Below are 21,885 nucleotides of genomic sequence, written 5' to 3' on the forward strand. Positions count from 1 at the left end.
TCATTTAGCGTCTCGCTCAGAGTGGCCCGATCGATACTGTGGCAGGATGTTAAATATTTGTCATCAGACGATCACACATTGACGAAACAAATCAATGAATGATAGGCCAGAATGAGACAGGATGGCGTGCTTGTGCATCCACTTCCTTGGGGAAAAAGCAGGGATAAGAAAGACACGAGGACAGAGATTCAGATTTGTGGCTCACGAGGGGCATAGCTGTTTCTCCACTGGGTGCTATCTGTTTAGTAGATGGGGACTGTGAATAAAATGATGAATGGACTTACTAGAGGCGGAGCAGCATCAAATGAAACAGACAGCCCCGAGTTAGCTTGTTTGCATATGTGCATGAATATAACACGCATAGGAGGGTTGCTAATACATCCAGTGGCATCAAGTATTTTAACACATTTACTTGATGTGCCCACCCAACACATCCACGCACACGAATGACCACACACACACTGCTCTGTATGCTGACCATTCTCTTACTGTCTTTATTTAATGCATAATGATTTGGGAGTGGGGAGGGGGGGGGGGGGCAGTCCTGCTCGCTTTTTCACTTTCTCTCTGCTCCCCATGCTTTGGAATAACAAAGGAATGAAAAGCAGCCAGATGGTAGCTCATGCCTAATATAAAATCAATACACTGCCTCGAAGTGAGGAAGGGGAAAAAAAAAAGGTCTTAGTGGAAGAAAAAGAGCATTCAAATATTCCAAATGCCAAAATTGCACTTTTGGGTCTCTTGTTCTTTCTCCCCCTTTCTAAATCCATTTAGCCCACACTGCATATGAGCACAGGTGGCACACATACACACTCACTCTAGCTGTAACTTTTTTCCCCTCAAACTTCGGAGTAGTCCTTGGTCTGCTTCACCGCAAGCACACGCAGATGTCAGCACATCTGATTGGGACACAAATTGAGGTAGCTTCTGGGGTGAGGTAAGAGATAGTCTTTGAAGAAGGAGATTACTAAGGGCTATTGAGAAGACATTAGGCTAATGATAATTGGCATAGTGAATAAGCACAGAGAGAAAATGAAGGCAGGAGGTCTGTGGGAGGGGACTATTTAACAAATGCAAAGAGGTGATACGTTACAAGGTAATTTGATTGACAGCCACATGTCAAAAGGTGATGTGTGTAGCTCATTGAGTTGACTGCAAGTGTTTGTTTAGTTTGTGTTTGTGAGCGAGTGATGCAAAGTATAAGATAATGTGTTTACACGCTGGTAAAAATGCCACTGGGTGTGTGCAAGGGCAGTAAAGTTCGTCCCATGCTGAGTGGGCGTGCTTGCTGGGTGACAGATAGACCAGGGAGTGAGGGGACACTCTGCTATTTAGCTGATAATTAAGGGGGTTTATCTTAATTTGAGCTGTTACTCCCCGTCCTCAGCTGTGATTTATGAGATGCTGGCCCAGCACTGCACCCTTGCTCTGCCCCTTAACACCATGAACACGATCAAGATAGCTCATCTTTTCAAACATAACCACCCATAGAGAGTCTCTGCATACTAGGTGCAGATTCTGAAAATCTGACAAAAAAAAATAAAAATAAAAATACTTGCACACAAGCCTAGTGAGATCCTTCTGCATGGAACTGTACTTATTATGTGGTCTGTGTCCCTAAACTTGATTTCTTCGACCACATCTCATGTGGATCCCTACAGGAGCCCTTGAGCAAGGTTCTCAAATCTAATTCGCCCCAGGAGCTGGAAAGATTAGAATAATGTTGTAAAACTGGTGCGTTGTCTGAAGTGTCAAAAATGAACAAAACAACAATAAATATTGTAATTAGAATTTTGGGCCAGTGTATACTCAGTGTATGTTTTCTTATTGTTAATTTAAAGATAGTGTTTGCAGTCTTAAAAGAAGGGCGGGGGGGATAGCTTGGGCCAGGGAGACAAGGGTGGGGGCTGTAAAGTGAGATGAGATTCAAATCTTACTAACAGCTTGAACATTGCAGACTGCACCTTTAAGTAATGGGACCGATGTGAATGTGTCACTGGTGGTTACAGGAAATTTATTTATTCATTGGCACAGATGCAAAAATAGATGTGATGGGCTCCATTTGGCAAGATACATGAATAGTACTTCCATGGTTACAGAAACAAAAACAACAAAAAAAAAATCCCAACTAAGTGAGAATCAACTTGTAGCCAAAGATATTTTTATTGCCATTGTGCTGACAGGTCTTGGTAGTGTTGACCTGCTTAACAGGTATGAGCTTTTATTTGGCAAGAACAGGAAGCTCATCACTCAGGAAGTGAGAAATTGACAATGGAGGAAATGGTAATGGGTAGAAAGCTTCCAGGTGAGCTGCTGGTTCACAAACAAATGTGACCCAACCCAAGTTGAGCCCCATTAAAGTACAGGCGAGTTTATTTATTTATTTAGTGCATGATTGCATTCATGCCGATGCAAGTATGATGACTATTTGTGCAATGCTTCTTTGGTTTTCAAGTCATTTCTTCCATAAAAGTCTAGTTGTAAAACTTGCAGTTATTTTAACATACTAATGCTACCTTGCAATGCTACTTAAAATGCGGCCTGTATATTTGATGACCTACAGCCAAAGTAAAAATTATGCCTTGTGGTTGGATATAATGCCTTCTGTTAAAGTGTAGTTAGTTATTGTGTGTTCAGGACTTTCTCACAAGAGAGCTTGTAATAATGGCAATATTGTTTCATTTAAAGGTATTCAACCCGAATTGAAACACCAGTCTAGTCGAGAAGAAGAGGAAAGTGCCATTGAAGTTATTCACGCTGTTGGACTTGTTCAAGGTAAGACAAAAATAACTTGACAGTCATGAAGAAACTTAATGTAGAAAATTGTCCTTTGCATTTAATCAAGGACCTGCTTATATTATGCTTTGTTTGGGTGATAATGTTTGAATAGCTAATGAAAGTGAAAATGTTGTGCTGATTAACCTACAAAAGACACAAATGTAAATGATGCCTCCAAGTTTTGCCAGGCTTTCCTTTTAAGTGACAATTCTCTGCCAACCAATCAGAAAACCTTCCTGAATTGAGCAAAACTTTTACGATGGAAATTGAGGAAAAAAAAAAAAAAAAAGCAAACTGAACCAAAGTTTCTCACTTATTGGAAATTGGCCCTATAGGCCTTTTTGGCGTGTGCTTGTTGTGTTCACTGCTGTGATGAGTTGAATGCTGGGATCAAATTTGCATTTCATATGTAAAGTGATTACACTAAAAGAGTCCATATCAAAAAGACACAAGTGACTGATGTCTGCTCACAGTGCAGCAGCTCTCATTATTTGCCTCCCTTCTTAGTCACTTACTGGTGGCAATGAATGATAAAGGGGCTGAAGCTTTAACTTCTTGTTGGTTGACCTCAGAGAGAAAGAGAGAGGGGATTGGATTCCTGCGAGGTGGATTGACTGCAGGCAAGAGTTAACTCGATCTTCAGCTGGGCGGGGTGCAAGGGTGAAGAGGAGGCAGGGTGGTGGAGGAGAAGGGGGTTAGTGCGGCCAAACAATGCGAGCCACTGTTCTAAACCTATCACCCCCCGGGGTTACGGAGGAGAAGACATGCTGGTGCAACCTCATCTCCTCCAGTCGCCTCTCATACATAAAGGCTGGGGATTTCTCCAGTGCCTCCACTCGGATGTTGTTTTTAACCAGATGGTGGGCAGGTCCTATGGCCACCAATGCTTTGAGCTGTGTGCTAATAATCCCACAGGTATTTTGCTGCGGGCGGGAACCTTCAAACCTCTGTCAAAATTGCAAATAGAGTGTGAATGTGCTTGTGGGTTTGTGCGCCAAAATGACGTCATTCACTTAGTCACTTTTTTTTTGCTGTTGAAACTTGTTGATCTGCATTCGGGAGATGTTTGTGCGAGGAAGTTTTTTTAAACGCAGTTGCAGGACAGCTTTAACCATACCCTTCAAAGTAGAGACAACAATGTTTTTAAAATGCAAATAAGGTTTGTAATATGCATCAATATATGTTTGGTGAGATGTGAAATGGAAATAGGTGCACTGCTGGAAGTCCCTTTGACCCTTCAAGTCTTGTTTGTGTTTCCAAAATAGGCCTCCTCCTTTCTCTTATCTGAAATTTCCCTGGAGTAAAAACTTGAGATAGGGGCACATGAACATATTTTCATGTTTCAAGTTACCTGTAGGCAACATTTAGCATGTTTACATATTCACTGTATAATTTCAATTTGATTCTGGATGATGGGAACTTTGGAAACTTTTGCGTCTCTCATGGTTATGCGAATTGACACCAAACTGACCTGACCACATGATTTGTTAGAATCAACATCCTATCATGTTTATTTGCGGAGTGTTTATTTGGTAAAATGGATCATGGTTATTTGGTTGGAAAACTGTCCTTGGCAAGAGCTCAAGTGAAATGTACACTGTATGACGACCACTTCACAGATACCTGCTCAAATACGGAGACCAAAACAATTCTCGCTAGTGTCAAACACCATTAAGAAATATTATAAGGGATTATATTGACTCCTTTTTCAAAGTGTGCATGTGTAAATTTCTGGAGGAGTGTTTTTGCATGGGTGGTTTCATTTTAAACCAATTCTCCAAATGCCGCTTCAATCTAGATGCAGTCTGGTAATTTTACCGAGGTTCACCTTTACAATAAAAGTATTTTAGTATGTATGAAGCCTAATCAGAGCATGAAACATCATCTGTCCCCACCGCCATCCTTAAAGGCTCTTAAATTTCACCCCTGACCCTGTCACACCCTCCTGGAGGCTCCGCGAACAACAAAAGCAGGAGATTAGGGAAATCGACAGGCTTGAGGGGATTACTGTAGCCCTTTTCATCTGGCGCTGCGTACACAGTTGACACAGTCTGTCAGCAGTACTTCAACTTAATCTAAGTGCAGTTTGCTTTTTTAATTTGTGTACATATGTTAGCCATGGTACTTAACTGTAGCAAAATCCCCAAGAATAGCGCAATTTGTCAGCTCCGTCTTCAGGGACTCTTTGTTTACTAGTACAACACTCAAATGTGTGAATAATTGCATGGTACTCGGTAAAGAAATATACTTTCTGCTTTTGTTCAATATCACGTTGTCTCATATTAGCAGTGTGTTGTCTTTGAGAAGACGTCAAAGAAGGATAGGAAATGGAGATCAGCGCCACGTGTCCACAGAATTGAAGGACGTTTTCATTTTTTGAGAGGCCAAAGCACAAGTTGAAGAATGCACAACTTAACACCTATGTTTAAACAATTCCCATGCATGACCACAATGACTAACAAGCCAGAAGCTTTGTGTACACTCCACCGAGGATCAGGATATCCTACGTGAGAGCAAACACGTTCACCAGCCACTTCTTTAGCACAGTACAAGAGCTGGATCAGTAAATCTGGCTGCCTATGAAGATACAGCATTAATGCTCAGTTCAGTAGCAATATAAAAAAGTACAATTGAATATCAAATCAGTAATACGCCAATATCACCAGACGTAGTAAAGGTCAAGTCACTGTATAGCCAGTAGTTTTTTTTTCATGTTTTGCCATGAAAAGTGGTTTGCTTTTTGGAATGTAGAATATGAGAGGCACATCAGTGACGGCTTTTGTTATTCATTTGTCATGTGAATTGGATATATAAAGTTCACATAACAATTTGATGCTGAAATTTATTTATCCCCCCCAGCATTTACTCTGGGGGAAAAATGGCTAATAGCCTTTTGGACACAACACACACGCGGACACACACAAACACACACACACCATCACAAATCTGAGGTTAACCTGCAGAACGTATTGCATTCAAGGTTCCACTATGTATTATTCATATTATGCCAGTTGCTGTGTACAGTTCTGTACATCTGCACTGCAGCAAACTGAGATTTCTCTCATATTTTTGTTTGTAATATATCTGTCGATTAGACAAGAGGGTTATGCTCTATTTACAGCTGCATTTTATGATTATTTTAAACATTGATTAATCTGTCAATTATTTTGACATTTCGAATTGACATGATGGAAAATGTATAAAGTACACAACATGTAAAAAAATAAATTAAAAATGTTTGCCTGTTAGCCAAAGTAAAAACTAGATGTTTGGAAATGATTCAGCACAAAGATAATGGGGCTGCTTTTATGCAGGACGTCGGGTGTCTGAGAATATTTACTATTAATAGACTGGAATTCTGAGGATTAGAACCAACGATTGATTGTATCAAAAATAATTGATTATTTGCTAATCGACATACCTTTGCTACATTGTGCAAAGCGGCGTTTTTTCCCCATCTAAGTCAATAATTCCTTTGACAAACACCTGCACCTCTTGAATCTGTCTCACTTCCCTTGCTCTCCTTTGGGCCTAATCAACTGTCCTTGAATTGCCTTGAGTCTGTGAATCTGGCATGGAGTCAAAACCACGTCCTCGACCCTCTGCTAACAGTTAAGCCGTTTAGCTCCTAATACCAACAACAAACACTCTTTCTGTGCTGGCCCTGAGTGCGGAGCACATAGTGAGCTGCCTGTGAGAGAGGCCAGACAACTCTATAATCGGTCTCGACCCATCTGCCCTCTGCTCTCCCGTACTGAGGGGCAGGCTGGGCTCCTTGGCCCAGGGACTAAGTGGGGAAAGGGGCCACAGATGCCCGATGACACAGGTTCGTTCATGGTACTCCATAGTCACCTCGACATTCATACGGTATTCATGTTCGCTGCTGAGTAAATATGCGTACGAGGCTCTTGATAAACGTGAATTTGTGGAAAGCCGTGCGTGCTTGTAAATTGATGAAATTCAGCCATGTAATTTGCTACAGTTCGGTGAATGTGCACAGAGGCGTCTTACTAGACGGGTGCTGTCACCAGTCTCACCTCCACAAGTCTCCCACTCGTACGTACTCTGCTGTTCTTTCACACTTGCTCCTACAACACACTGGGGCTAATTTTAGTGCTTCTTGCCTGGATCCCTGCATCCAGCTGGAGGTGTCTCTGCACCCCTGCCTTGCTGAGAAGCATCACTCATGGTTGCATCCCCCACCTACCGATCCCCTCTGGGGCTTGAAAAAAGATGTGCAAGACTTGAGGGAAGGTGGTACACAGGTGCTATGGAAACAGGAGTCTCACTGATGGATGATTTTCATTCATGGCTGTGTTTGTTCTTTTCCGTTTTACCTTGTTCAATGGAGGAGATATGTTCTTCACTCTGAGCTGTGAAGACATTGGATAAGTGCAGTCCCAGGTGGGCATTTAGCAGTTAGACGCCGAATAGTGCGATGAATGTTGTGTGAGACAGCTGTCTCACACGAGCTTAAACAACTACACAAACAGATAGAATGAAAATAAATGACACGTAATAGATGCCCGTGTCACAATATATGAATATTCTCAATCGTCTGTGAGACCAAATGGGTTACTCTTCAGCTCCAAATTTCTTTTTTGATTTAGAACTTATTGACATGTCCTCTGGTATAAATGTGTAGTGTAAAAACAAAACAATGCAGTGCAATGCATGTATTTGATTGTTCCATTGGATATGAGCTCGTACAGAAAGGCCATTTCACTTGAACTGAGTGGAACGAACAAATTTATGCTTTCCTTGAATTCACTTCCTCTGTTATCACTGATCTTGAGTTTTTTTTGACCGACTGGATGTGAAACCGGAAGGGTTTTTGCCAGCATTAAACAATGATCTCAGTGGTTGCTGTGTGTGTGTTGCCTTTTGAGAGGACCAGCGCAAAGTTACAAAACAAACTGGGCAACATAACTTTTTGTCTGCCCATCCGGATTTTCTCTCTTGTTGTAGCTTTTAGGCCAAAGCTTGGCATTCATTCAACTCCTCCAATATGCCCACTGGGGCATAAGCGGCACTATCTGTGGGACATGGATTGGACCTGGCCGTGGGCACAACTCAGAGAAGAGAAACTCTGACAGCTGAGGTCTGAGGTTCAGATTTCTGCCTCTTCCCTTCCCCCCTTTTGCTGCTTGGTAGCTTTTCTGCCTTTCCTGCTCTGCGTTCTTCTGTTGAAAGCTCTGACTGCGCTTGTTAACATTAATCTCCATGGAAGATGACAGTTGTTTCTTTTGTTTTGCTCATTCTGAGATGTGCGAAAAAATGGCGGCTCGGACTCTGCGTGTGTATGTGTGTGTGATTTTGGATGGAGTGGGGATGTGATTCATCATGTGGTGGTCAGGCAGACTCAACAGGCGTAACCACAGCCAGCCACACCAGGCCATCTGAGACCATGCACGGAGACCATTTCTACACGCTGACTGCCTCCCAAACGCCACAGGGAAGCTGCTGGAGTAAAACGCAAACCAGGGGAGGACCGATATCACGTGTGAGCACTTGAATGCATGTATGTGTGCATGAGTGTGTGTATACAGCCCATTTCCCAGCTGCCAAATATGGACATATACTGAAGTCTGCTGCTTGTTACCACATGTCACTGCCAAAATATGATCGCAACCCCAAATAAAACAATACAAAAAAAAGAAAAGAAAACAAATTGTTGCCCAAATGTCTTACTTATTAGAAATTATATTACTTTTGTTGTCATGGTTACAGTAGGTCAAGTGGAACTTTGAAGGTTGAGCAATCCATACCAGGACCCGACCTCTAATTTGCTTGGATTTGGAAAATATGTAATTAGGAAATAAAAAGTGTATTTATACTGCATAAGCACTTTTAAAATGCCCAAACTTAAATTTACTGATGAATGCAAAAGTCGTATCAGTGGTGAGGAACATTGCGATCTTGTGCAATATGCGTCGGTCTCAAGTGATGTCATACCTGATGGGTGGAGCAAAGTTCTGAGAGAATCTAGGCCAAATTACGCACAGTACGACCGCAGGTTAAAGGTTCCACTGTGAATGCAACACAATGCTGCTCACTGTCTCACTATACATAGCCAAACCTCACTTTCTGTCCTAATGGCCAAGCGGTTCCGAGAGCGTTAAAGCTCTGGCTGGGTGGATCGGTGGTTGCGGGATGTTAGCACCCAACGCAAGTGGAAGAAGTGCATTTGTATATGTCTTTCTTTCCATGGTTTGTCTAGGGAGAGCGTTTGTGGCGTAAGTGCTTGTGTAACTGCGCCACTGCTCCATTACTCCATGTCTCTCTTTCTCCCCGTGGAATGAGCTGAAGGACATGTCACCACAACAGGGCACTGGATAAGACAAGCCCACATCTCTCTTTTTTTCCCTCCGCACTCTGCCTGCAAACTCCATTGTTTTTCTCCCCCCCTTCACACACTCTCTCTCTTTCTTTTTATTATTCTGGCCCTGCAAACACAAACACATAAACAAACTCAATTAGCTAATGACACTGGCCTGGCCATTGGGTGGTCCTAATTAACGTTTACTGGCTGCCTGATGTCAGCTCTCAGGCAGTGATTAATAACTATGCACCCTACCAGTGCATCCACACTCATTCAGACACGACGTGTTGGAACCTCGGCTCAGAGATGAGGGATGCAGCTTTTTGCACATTTTGATTTTCATGTCAAAAACTCCAAATATTGCCAGTTGGAGGCAGACCAAACCTGTTTTATTTTAAACAGTAGACAGGCACCTCTGAGAGGGGAAAGCTGTGATATTATCATTAAATTCTCAGTGCTGTAAAACAGATTAGAGCCTGCAGGGAGTACAGTGGAGTGGTCGGTGGTTCCGTCCAAATATTGTGCATTAACAGGCCCTGTGGAGTGCTGCTGTTTAGCTTGCAAGGGGTTAACGTGTTGAATTTGGAGACTCGCTGCGTGTGACGCACTGTCTCGATTAGGGAAAGTCTAACAGGAAAGGCAGTCTAAAAAGGTCCCTGTGCAGCGAGGGCCCAAGGTACGTTTTCTTTGGCCCTCGACTCACATATTTTGCACGTTTTTCCAGTTTTCTTAACTACAGCTCAATGGTTTTTGAATTTGCTGATTGCTCAATGGTTCCGCTTCCAATTCCGCTGCTGGAAGCTTCGTCTTTTCTTTCTATTGTCTTTGTCTTTTTTTCTTTTTCTTGAAGCCAACATTTTTGGCATGAGTCCCATTTGCCTGCTGCTGGCCCCACTCACCTTCTGCCACTCAGATGTCCTTATTTCCCACAAGTTCACCCGTGTTTCTTTACAGTCCCTTGAAAATCTCTGAAAATTCTGATGATAAAATATCATCGCACCTGACTCAATGTGCGTGCGTGTGCGTGAGTGTGTGTGTGCGTGTGTGTGTATGAATGAGGTCGTTTGGGAGGGAGGACATAGCAGTGACAAGGCTTCATATGTTAATATGCTGCACATGTGGCTCGGGCATGGGAGGGCTGCGGTGGTCAGAATGACCCCCTACCCATTTCCACCCCATCCCATTCATCCCCAATGAATGTAGCTCTCCATTCACGCTGCTTTCACAGTAGAGGGGGGTCAGGAGGGAGGAGAAGGAGGAGCAGGAGGTGGAGGAGGGATGGTGGTCTCAGAGGGAGAGAGGTAGTCTTTCTCTTTTCCCTGGCCCAGAGAGAAGGAAAAACAATTGGTGTGCAAATGGATGCCTCTCCTTATTCCTGGTTGACTTGCCCCCACCCCCCGCCCCTCCATTCCCTGCTCCGTGAGTCTCCGGGACATTTAGAAAGAATAGCACAGCGGAGCAGAGGGCTATTGGCTCGGAATCTGCGTAAAATCTGAATAAACAAAAAGCAGAGGGTGTATCCTGTGGGTGTGTGTTTATACTGTTTATGTATATTTTTGTGTGCGCACGGTCGTCTGTGTAGTAGCTCGCCTGTCAAAGGAGAAAGGCCCCCAGTGTCCTCTGTAATTTTCATAGGTCACAACTGACAATGGCCACTTTGATAGGGAAGCTGTGGAGATGTAAATCAGCCAAAGGAGGGGGACAAAACAACTGTCCTCCCACAGGGCCCCAAACGCTTCCAAAAAATGGGGGAATTTAGATTTAAAAGAGTGAAGGCACAAGAGAAGAGAAAGCGCACGAAAGACAACCCTTCGGCCCCTAGTTTGATGAGTGGCGGAGGTTGTGGCGTTAAATGAAACTATTTTAAGCAGTCGTCCTCATTCCTGGGAAAGTTTGGAGCATCTTCTCCATTGCCTGGCACCTGGAGTGGGCCGCCAAGAAGCAAGACAATGGCACCCGAGTTGGTGGGTCGTCACAGCGTGGGCCTTTTCGGCACCAAACGTGGACACGCTCCCGGCCTTTCTTAATCCCATCACGGCTGCGGCCCTGAGGCTGAAAAGACCCTCTGGAGAGGGAGAGAAAGCCCCCAGCAGTCACTTTTAGAATATGCCTCTGTAGCATATGCAAATACACCCATGTGAGAATGTCTATTAAAAAAAAAAAAGTGTGAAAGAATGAAGACAAAGATGCATGTTTGAGTGTGAGTCTTCAGTTTTTAGCAACTCGCCAGAACGGAGAACATGTATGAAGCAAACTTTCTGTAAGAAATTGGAAATTAAACACTAAAATCACTCATATGGCACTAATTTGTATCTATGAACTTGACAAGAGCCTTTACTGCATCCATTAAAAAACAAGAATTGTACATATACACTAGGACTTCAACTGAGGATAAATATTAGCTTGAGAGGGGTCATAGAACTCTCATTCACATCTTCAGACCAAAACCATCCCACTAAAAGAGTGAAGAGACAGAGGAGTGGACCTTTGTGCTGCAAACCTGGCTCTATTAATGGTTCTGGTCACTGACTTTGGAATGTGTATTTTTTTAGGGGGGGGGGGGGGGGGGGTGCAGGGATGTGTGATGCCTCCAAGTGTGAATGAGCAGTGAGGCGGTCAGGCAGACAGACAGTGGTCAGAGATAAGCACATGAAAGCCTTGGGGACGGCTGGTGGGAGAGAGATTGATCCATCAAAGTCTACAGACAACCTGCGTGACATTTGATGCCAAAGTGATGGGAAAAAAAAACGTGGAGATCCAGAATTTCGATGGCAAAATTTGGACAGTTATACACAAAATGCTGGCAATGCCCTTTTAGGGTTTCTCATAACATCAAAATGGAGGCTATCGTCACTCTCGCATAGCTTGATGTCTATTTGCTTTGCTTTTGTGCTTTCAAGGAATTTAAAGTTAATCAGTCATATTAAGCAATATTTGTTTTGAACATTTCTGCAACATATTTTCTGGCTGTAAATTGTGTTTATAGCGAATAAGTGAGACAGGCAATCAGAGCAGGTGAGTGATCACAAAGCATATCTGTGAGTTTGGTTTTGTGGTTTAATCAACAAAATACTGGAAATTCTGGCAGACAACAGATCAATAATGTCAAACACCACATATGCATTCTACTCATATTTAGATTTAAAATAGTATAAAAAATAGGAGCCGCTGAAGACACTGAATCTGACTAAAAGTTAAAATGTACTTGCCAACGTCTTTGTCACTAAGAGGTAACTTACTTTGTGAAAGATGAAACCTTCTGGCCAGTGACTTAAATATGAATCCAACATTTCTTTATTAAAGTAATTTCCTAGTCTATTCAGTGGGGATTTTTCCCTCTCAACTGCAGTCTGCTTCTGGAAAGAAATCTGTATAATTTACTAAACGTCACTTAAACTGATGAGTCTGGGTCTTTGCATCAGTGGCAGTGGTGATGCGAGTTTGGACAATGTGTGGAGGATGGACTTTTCTCAGAGCTCCTGTATTGTGGGATTGACACATTAAGACAGAGACCTCTCTGTTCCTGATATCTGAAGAAGAGGAGCAAGGAAACGATGGAACCGGGTGAGGTGGGAGTCATGAAAAAGTGTCTTTGTGTCAGAGGATTGAAAAACAGCCCACTTAGAGTGGTCTGCCTATTAGTTGAACAAAGACAAGGGCCTGTCTCTGAAATCTGCTGCAAAGACTGCTTAGCGTGTATACTGTATCAAGGGACAGCAATAAGGATCCAGTCCTCGTTGCCCTGGACCCACATCTTCCTTCCTCCTCTCGCCTACTGTATGTTGTTTTCCCAACAGCACAATTAGAATTACTGCGATCTCAGACATCTGACTACATTTATATGACAGGACTGCCTATTATGTCCCCCATTGACCTCATCCATCAATTTTGTTCTTCATGCCTATTGTTTCCTCTTAGCTCTCAGGGTTTCAGCGTCTTTAATTCAGCTAATGATTCTCTAGTTTGCCCACTTGAGCTTGTCGCCACACTACCACACTCCTTTATTTTTTTTTACATGGACTTGCCATCTTTCAGACCTCTGGTGGTCATGTCTGCAAGGGACACAGCTGTGGCTCCATGCCCACTTGTTCACCACAAGGCAGTTTGTTGATGTCGCACACTGTTTGTCTGTGTTCCCATTTGTGAAGCGAACAACTGGCAACTCCATCGGGCATGAGAGTTATTTTGCAGGCATGTTGGGTGTGTCTCATCAAATTATGTCACAGTTTCACGATGGCCTGTAAAATTTCCGAAGTAGATGGCTGTGGTGTTTGAAGTGGCATTAACAAGGTGCAAGGACATTCGGTGTCGTGTCGTCACGTGTCTACAGGGAGTGACTTCGAGTCAGACAACTGGTGAGATGCAGTGCGAACGAGACATATTCCGACAACGCCACGTGAAACAAACGCGCACCTACATCGGGATGAGATGATATATTCTTACTGCGAGATGTTAAGTTGATGCTGGTAGCCCAAGGCGTGGGGAAGCTTCCTGTGGTCAAGGGGAATGCGACCTCACTTGAATGCTGTCTACACTGACTCATTGACACCTGTGTTGCCGATGAACTCTGCCCCGTCAGCCTGAGGTGTGCTGTTCATCTCTCGTGCATCCTAATCTTGCTGTTGATCAAATGACCTGTGGGTCGGCTAGTGGAAGTCATTCCGCTTCCTCCTCTGATGAGGTCGGATTTCTGCCGTTGTGAATGAAGGAATTTGACGCAGTCTGCGAGTATGTCTTCACACTTTTGGTATCAATGTGTAAAAATTTACATGGGAAAGTCACAACAAAACCAGCAAGACAGCAAAGGTTGTCCCAATGTGGTTAGAACGTGGTTACATCAGAATATTCCAAAAGACATGAAGTATTTTTATTCCAATCAGGCTTTTAATTCGAATAAATAGTATGTCCACGTAAACATAGCCACTAATGCTTAACCATAGCTCACAACTGTACAGTGTGAAGTGTATACTTTCACAGTCAAAATCTAAATCCCTGGCAAGCATTTGTTATAGGAGGAAGTGCCACCGCAATCCAAACATTGGGCTTTTTGGCACAGACTCCATCTTAATGTTTGTGGGACAAAATGGATTAGTTCAAGGAATGGTGTGCCCGTACCACTAGTGTACATACTCTAAGGGCTTTTGGTCTAGACATGTCTAAAAAAGGATAGAAGCAACCATTTGCCTTAAGAACAGGTCTTGTCGAGACATAATCAAAGACAGTAGGAGACTTATTTTAAGCAAGTACCAAGATCACGTGAAGTAAAGCGACAGACACTGCATCGCACTGCTTCATGGCGCAAAACCGTTCTGTCGGGAGATGTCCCAGCCAATGTCCCTCACCTCATTTACATCTCATCCCTTTTTCTGACTGCATCTTTCCTTCCCATCAGCCATTATTTAAGGCCGGCAATGGAACTAATGCAAGGATGTACCAAGGACAACAAAGGCCGAGGGAGTTAGAGAAAGGGAAAGTCAGATTTTTCTTCTATAATGGCCATACAGAACATCATGTGCACTTATGCATGTTGTACTTTGAGTAGCTGCCCTTTATGCTCATAGATTTTCAGATGATGTTAGGAAAGAATCAATGCCAAACATCCAGTACCCAGGAATGCAAGTCCATTGGAGGAAATCTGCAGTTAGATAGTATTGGGAAATAGATTTTCCAAAGACACCCCACTCCCCCTCCCTCCTCCGCAAGCTTTCTCTTCAATACTCACTCATTACTTCAGTCAACGGAGAGGGAGAGAGAGAGGCAAAGAAAATGTGAATCCATGTGTGTATATGTGCACGCATGTGAAGGTGTTTGTTTAATTTCAAGTGTTTGTGTACGCCTCCAGGTGTGCAGCCTCAGAAAGGTGTGCAACGCCCATCCCACATTTACATCAACAACACATTTCCCAGAAAACATTTTTTTTTTTGTGCTAAAATTCCATACCTGTGCAGACATGTGTAAACGGACACAAGCAGGCACACACGCATTCACGCACACATGCACACATTTCTCATCATGTGTGATCCCCTCGGGCATTTGGAGAAAGGTGTTTGGGCCACCACTGGCCTATCTCCAGCTCTACACAGACTTCCATCTTATTCCCTCCAACTACTGTCTTCAACCTGCATCCTTCATTATTATCTCTTCTCATTCTCCTTGGCTTCCTCGCTCTCCTCCTCCATGAGTCCTCTTGCCCTCACTATCTTTTCTGTCCTTTACTCATTTCTCTCACCCTCTCATTCCCTGCATCCATTCACTCCTCTCCCACAGACCTCTCTATCTTCTCCCTCCCTCCCTCCCTCCTCCGTTCCTTCGTTCTCTTTTTTTCTCTCTCATATCCTTCTCTGACTCTCTCTACCTTCCCCTCGCCGCTAATTCTTTCAGTCTCTCTCTCTCGCTTGCTTCACTCTGCAACAATAAATTACACACAAACTCATTGTACATCTCTTTGTTCTCCTCACCAGATAATTCAATTAATTTGAGCTGGGCTCTGCATTCTGAATGATGAATGCATTGACAACACAATTAAACAGGGCAGTGCATTAAACCACTCGGAGCAAACTCCCATACATGCACTTCACGGACTGCATACTTGCTTAGAACAATGTTTCTGCATGGCCATGTGGTGAAAAACAATTTTCTTTTCCCCCCCTTTCTTTTGCCTGTTCATGGCCCGGGTCTGAGTGCAAATTTTAACACAGTTGCAAAATCTCCACCATGCAGTACTGTTCTGCCCAATTGGGTAAACATAGTAAGAAGTTTTTATGATTTCAATTGGAAAGGGTAACTGACATGTCACAGCAATGGTTGACTAGGACAAAGGGAGTTGGACAATATAAAGACAAGCTAAACACTCGGGTTAGGGGTTTAGCATTTGGCGAAAATACTCTCCAAGGACGACATCGTGTTGCTAAGAATTGTGATTCACCAATCCAGTCCATAACAACTAAATTGCGTATCTTGACTCTCATTAATTCTCAAACGCTGAAGATTTCATTCTACAATAGGGCAGATGGAGAAGTGTTTGTTTTGGGTTTACAGTAAAGCACACAGAGGTGACCTTGTAGTCCTTGGAGCCATAGGTGGGTGGCTTTGCCCAACTCCTCCATCTATCTCTGTGCCAGTGACTTCCTACGGTGTGATTAATGTTTGCCCAACAACATCCGGTCTGCATACTCTCACTCTTTGCTGTCAAGATGAGAGGTTATTGTCAGTCGTTGATCTGCATTGTGTTTAAAGAATAATTTGAGCTGTATTTTAATGTTTGATAATCAAAATCCTCTGGGATAAGGTTTGGAGTGATATGTCAGGATTATGATCAAGGCCAAGGGCGGGGTAAGAAGAACAGATAAGAAAGCAAGACGTGTAAAGAAAGTCTAACCAGAATTCTGCAAATGTTTTCATTTCCTTCTTTAAGCGTATAAGAAAGAGATTTACACCGCGCTGCACATTGTACCCGAGCTGAGCACCCACTTTAAATGCTGTGGGATTGTGGGGAGGCAGAAGGTGATTAATGTGGCGTGTGTAAACAAAGCCCTTCAAACAAAAGCGAGAGTGTAAAGAATAGAGATAAGGCTCGACTCCAGTCAAGTTTGGCATCATCCCTCTTCCACTAACGACCTCTACTGTCGCTCAGTGATGGCGAGGGCAGCGAGGATGGGGCAGGCGAGGTGGGGGCACTTCAAATAGAAAGAAAAAGACTAAAAGGAGCCCTGACATGCACATTCATTCTTTAATGAAAGAGATAATTGGGAGTGGAACCAACCTGTCTTCATTCTTTGAATAAATAAAAATGCATGACCTGTCCTCAGTATGGACAACGCCATTACTGATTTTATTTGAACAGACCACTTGTTATTGTGCCATGTTGAGGTTGAAATGAATTGCTTGGAGATAAATCTTGCCTCCTTTGTGGGGTGGAAAATGTCATATGGAAAACGTGTCAGATACAGTATATGTGGTCAAATGCAGTTGTGTTATACATTTGCAAGGTATGCTCACAGTTGCAGGCGCAGACATTGAACATTCTTCAAATGAATATGAACACGTCAGTTAAAAAAAAAAAAAAATTACCATAAATACAGACCATCTGTTTTATTTTTATTATGCTACCTGTCTCCATTAGAGTGGCGACTAACTGGAACTTAAATCAGTTCTCTTTAGGCTGGACTGCTTGCCAGTCAATCACAAAAACACATTGTCACTCACATTCACACCCCTGCTCAATTTAGAGCTTTCATCAACCTAAGAAGCCCCGTCGAGGAATATTAGCGGGCCGAGGTTTGGTCCCAGTACCCCCCTGCAAACATCACATTCGGATCTCCTGACTATGAGATAGACAAGACCACTATTCCTCCATATTGCCTTTGTCAGGCACATTGTGATTTCAGCGTTTGTCTGTGACCAAGTTTGGAAACAACCGTGACAATATTTAAATCATAATGAATAAAGAACTAAAAGAAAGCATACTCTGTCTTGCATAAGCATTGTGTAAATATTGAGATCTCTTTTTTTTGGTTTTGTCTAAATTTGGTTTTGTTTTTAAGTTAATAAACCATGAATCAAAATTTCTTGAACATTCAAGGGTTTTGTCCCAATAGAATTAATATTTACGCCCTTGGATTCATTTTTGTGAGCGTAAATTAACAGTATACACATTCTGACATCACCACATTGTTTCTTGACTAATTTAACTGAGAATGTGTGTGTGTGTGTGTTCTCCACTTGATTTGCTACCAGCTTCCATATAACTTGGAATACATTTAGTACAAACAATAAATAAAAGAGCCCCATGTAAATTAACAGCATCAGCTGAAAGCACGTTCACTTGCACTCCCCTACGTAATGGTCTCCTACAAGGCTTGAGCTAATATATTTGACAAAAGTGCTCCAATTAAACAGATTGATTTCTTCCAATGATGTAAACACGCCTTGATCAAGACGGGCTTGTTCACTGCCGATTTATGAATTACAGCTTTTCAATTTGTGGCAGAGCTTTGTGTTTATTTAATGAGATAATGGGAGGGAAGGCATATGTCCTCCCCAACAAATACTTTAGATAAGCCCAGTTCGACTCCCCCCTTGCCTCATCCAACCCCCTATCTGTGGGGCAGGCGGGGTCATACCGTGAGGCATCTCTCACCGCATAGTAATGATACTAAATCATTGGAAACACATCATGTCACACCTAATCCCAAGCATGTGCATTCTGGGAGATTGAAATGAAGAGGATGACCAAGTCAAGAGCTTTCTTTTTTGAGTGAACACGGTCAGGTTGTCAGTCGCTTCTCCATTTCCAACCTTCTTGTGCAGTCGTGTCAACTATGGCAGGTTCAGCAATGGGTCAAGGAGAGGGGCTAGCAGCCATCTTATCGTTCGCGATCATAAAACACTTCCTCGAGGAAAGGGCCGACTGCATGTGTGCATCCATGCATCTATTAGGTCAGTGCTGAGCAATGCTGTGCGTGTGAGTAAAACATACAAGCCGTATTCCAGCATTCCACTCCACCACAGATTGTTAATTATAATCTTTTAGATGACCAAGACTGATTGATAAGGATCTGACATTAGCGATCATCGGATTGTGGCTGTTGCACTGTTTGCCTGCGTGCTTGGTGTACAGTTTCGGAAAAATCCACATGTGCTGACTTGACGGCTTTTGTGGTAATGAATATGTATTCCCCCCTCCCCTCTTGTCACAGTGTTTACATTTAACATGTCATGTTGTCATGGTGCCCGTGCATGTCAGCCAGCTCCATTTGAGCGAACACACCAACCCCGCGTTCACCCAGTCCACTGTACACTACTCCCTTGTATCCTAGCAACTCCCCCTGTGCCTGCGGCTGGCTGTTACCTTTCTGTCTGGACCTGTGATTTCTCCCAGTTGGAGTGAGGTTACATTCATGTGTGATGTGTTTTTGAGAGCCCCCGCCACCCCCTTCCCAAGCCTCCCGCTCCTCCTTCCCTTTTGCCCCCTCCCTTGTCCGCTGGTGCTGCAGGGATGTTACGTGCAGCCGAGGCCTTGCTGTCGAAAAGCATCGGTTCAGATTCCTATTTACGCTCACCCCAAAGGCAGTGGCTCTTTGAAACAGGGAGAACTTGAAAGGGTGGGATCACAGCAACTGATCAGTGGAGGGGCTCTAACAAGAGAATCCTATTTGAGGTGGTCTGGGGATGAGATGGAAAAGACAGAAAGGAAAGAGAAGTAAAAACAGCTACAGATGGAAGTGAAATGTTTTGATGGGCAAAAAGGGAAGCGCACGTTAGTTAAGGAAAAAAAAAATTGTCCAAAGCCACCAGCGAGCTGAATATTGCTGATGGCTCCAATAAAGGAGGTGGAGGAACAGTAGCAATCCAAAACAACGCATGCATTTTAACACTCTGCTACAGTACGAACGGAGCGGAGTACTCGGTGGCAATGGACATTTTCAACACTTCATTCACACCAAAGAGCCACTTCAATAATTCATCAGTCATTCCAGGCTCACTGCCTGTGTGCAGCGGGCTCGCAGTTTTCAACAGCCTTCAAAACTTCGTGTCACACAATCATGTTCACACACACGTGCACTTGCATGCACAAGCAAGTGCACATTTCGGATGGATTTGAAAAACTAAGTCATTTGAAAAAAAAATCACCATTATTCGATTCAAGATTCTTTTCTACCTTCTGAAAAAAGTCAGCTATAATGCTGTTAAGAACAAATGTGATGCACATTTTCTATGCTCGAATTGCAGGGATTTGCTGGAGTCTAATAGCAGCCCAGTGTGACCCTTTAATAACCCTTGATATGACTACTCAGCAGCACAGTGCTCACAGTCTGAAAGGGAGGCCTTAGAGGGATTTCTGGCAGGGCAGTATTCAGCCCAGTTTGGAAAAGTGAGGTCATTGGAGTGTTTTTCTTGATGATGTACGCTACGAGTGTTTATGTGCCTGTGTCTTTGCAAGTGTGCGGGCTTTCGTGTGCGTGCTGTATTTTTCATTGTGCCGGGGGGATACGGGTTGTGAAAGGCTAATTTGGGTTTAAGGGCACTGGGCCCTTGCCAGACGCACCAACCCGTCTCATATGCCACCATCTACATCAACGCGTGCACTAATATGAAACGAGCCCCGCTGCCATTGCCTTCTTCGGCACCGCCGTTCGTTCATCAGCGAATTTAGCGATGGGACACACTTTACAACCTATTTAGAGCCTCATTGAACGGCTCATTGCCTCTGATACCTTGCAATTAAGCGTTTATTTTGCTTGGTACCTTATTATACATTGACGTTCTCAAATGCTCCCTGAATGTCAAATTAAATGCCAGACAGCAAACAAAAATGTCTTATTCCTCATATTTTTCAACAATATTTCAAACAACTGACACCCGTTGCCTTTTAAGGAGGCAAAGGAGTATTAGTGCTTTCTTTGCTTTGATTTAACAGATCACTGGTGCCATTTTAACTCCAAATTCCTCCTATGTCTTTGTTGTTTAAACAGTTGCTCCTGATTAGAGTTCAGAAAGGAGCCTTGAAAAAAATGGACGGAGGCTTGGCGGAGGGGCTGTGGAAGCATCAATGACACGAATAGCTTTCCACTCTTTTCCCCCTTTTTCTTTCTTTCCCTCCTTACTTCTACTCTGCTGTTTCCACCCTTTTCCATCTGCAGTTTGACCTCTGCTATTCTTCACTATGATTCCTGTGTGTTCAAAGGCGGCAGGATGTCAGTAATTGGAAGGGATGTGATGGAACGGGGGGCCCTCCTTAGAGCTCCCCCCCTCGCCCCCCAGCACAAGAGAGGTCAGGGAGAGCCTGTCTTGCGCTGACATGCGCGCTTGGACGGCAGCATCCAGCCACAACAGGCCCGAGGCACCATGATCAGCAGTAGTGCTGTCCAAAGAGGAGTAAGCCATCTCAGAGAGGTTCTGATGCAACTTACTGTCAACCATTCACTGATTCCTCTTTGGATATCTGCATTGTTGAACATCATTCTGAAGTTCCTTCCCTGGCATCCAAAAAAGAAAATATGGAATTTGCCATCCTTTTGAACTCATAACAGCTTTCCACCCTTCAGGCTGTGCACAATTTTGGATTGTATCTGCCTGAATCTGGAAGGAGGTCACCAAATCACAATCCCTAATGTCTTTAATTCCCAAATGTTTGATGGGATTGAGGTCAGGGCTCAACTGAGTCCACACTAAACTCATCCATGCGTTCCTTTACGGACCTTGTTTTGCACTGTCAACTGGCAAGCATGGGGAGAGCATGCAAACTCCACAGAAGAAGGCCCAAGACTGAATTTGAAGCCCCACCCATTTCAAGCCATGATTGATTGATGATTTCTGAAGAGATTTGTCATAAAACCTTTAGTCTCAGCATCAGTTTCAAAGTCAAAAGCACTCAGCTCAAATCAGCTCTGATCAAATTGCTGTGAAAGTCCAGACTTGCCATCTCACGCTGATTTTAACCACAGAGGTGTGTAGAGCTGGGGGCTTAAGAGGCTACTTTTCCCACATCAGTTTTAAATCAGGGTGCCTGGACTGCGTTAACATCAATAGGACCACTGTCATCATCATCATCATCATACTGGATCCACGCACAACCGGACCCATTCATACATGTGCACTGTATGCACTCAAAACGTGCAACAGCAGACAGGCAGCCTGACGCCGAGCCACATCTCTGTGAATACAAAAGTATGTGCACGCGAGAAAAAAAGAAGTCATCCGGGTGTGTATCGTTGTGTATTTGTGAGTGAAGACGCAAATTACACGCACACAAATATAGAAGGAGACTGTCGCTGCCCTCAGCA

This window comes from Syngnathus scovelli, chromosome 3 (genome assembly GCF_024217435.2).
Source record: "Syngnathus scovelli strain Florida chromosome 3, RoL_Ssco_1.2, whole genome shotgun sequence".
Classification (NCBI taxonomy): Eukaryota; Metazoa; Chordata; class Actinopteri; order Syngnathiformes; family Syngnathidae; genus Syngnathus; species Syngnathus scovelli.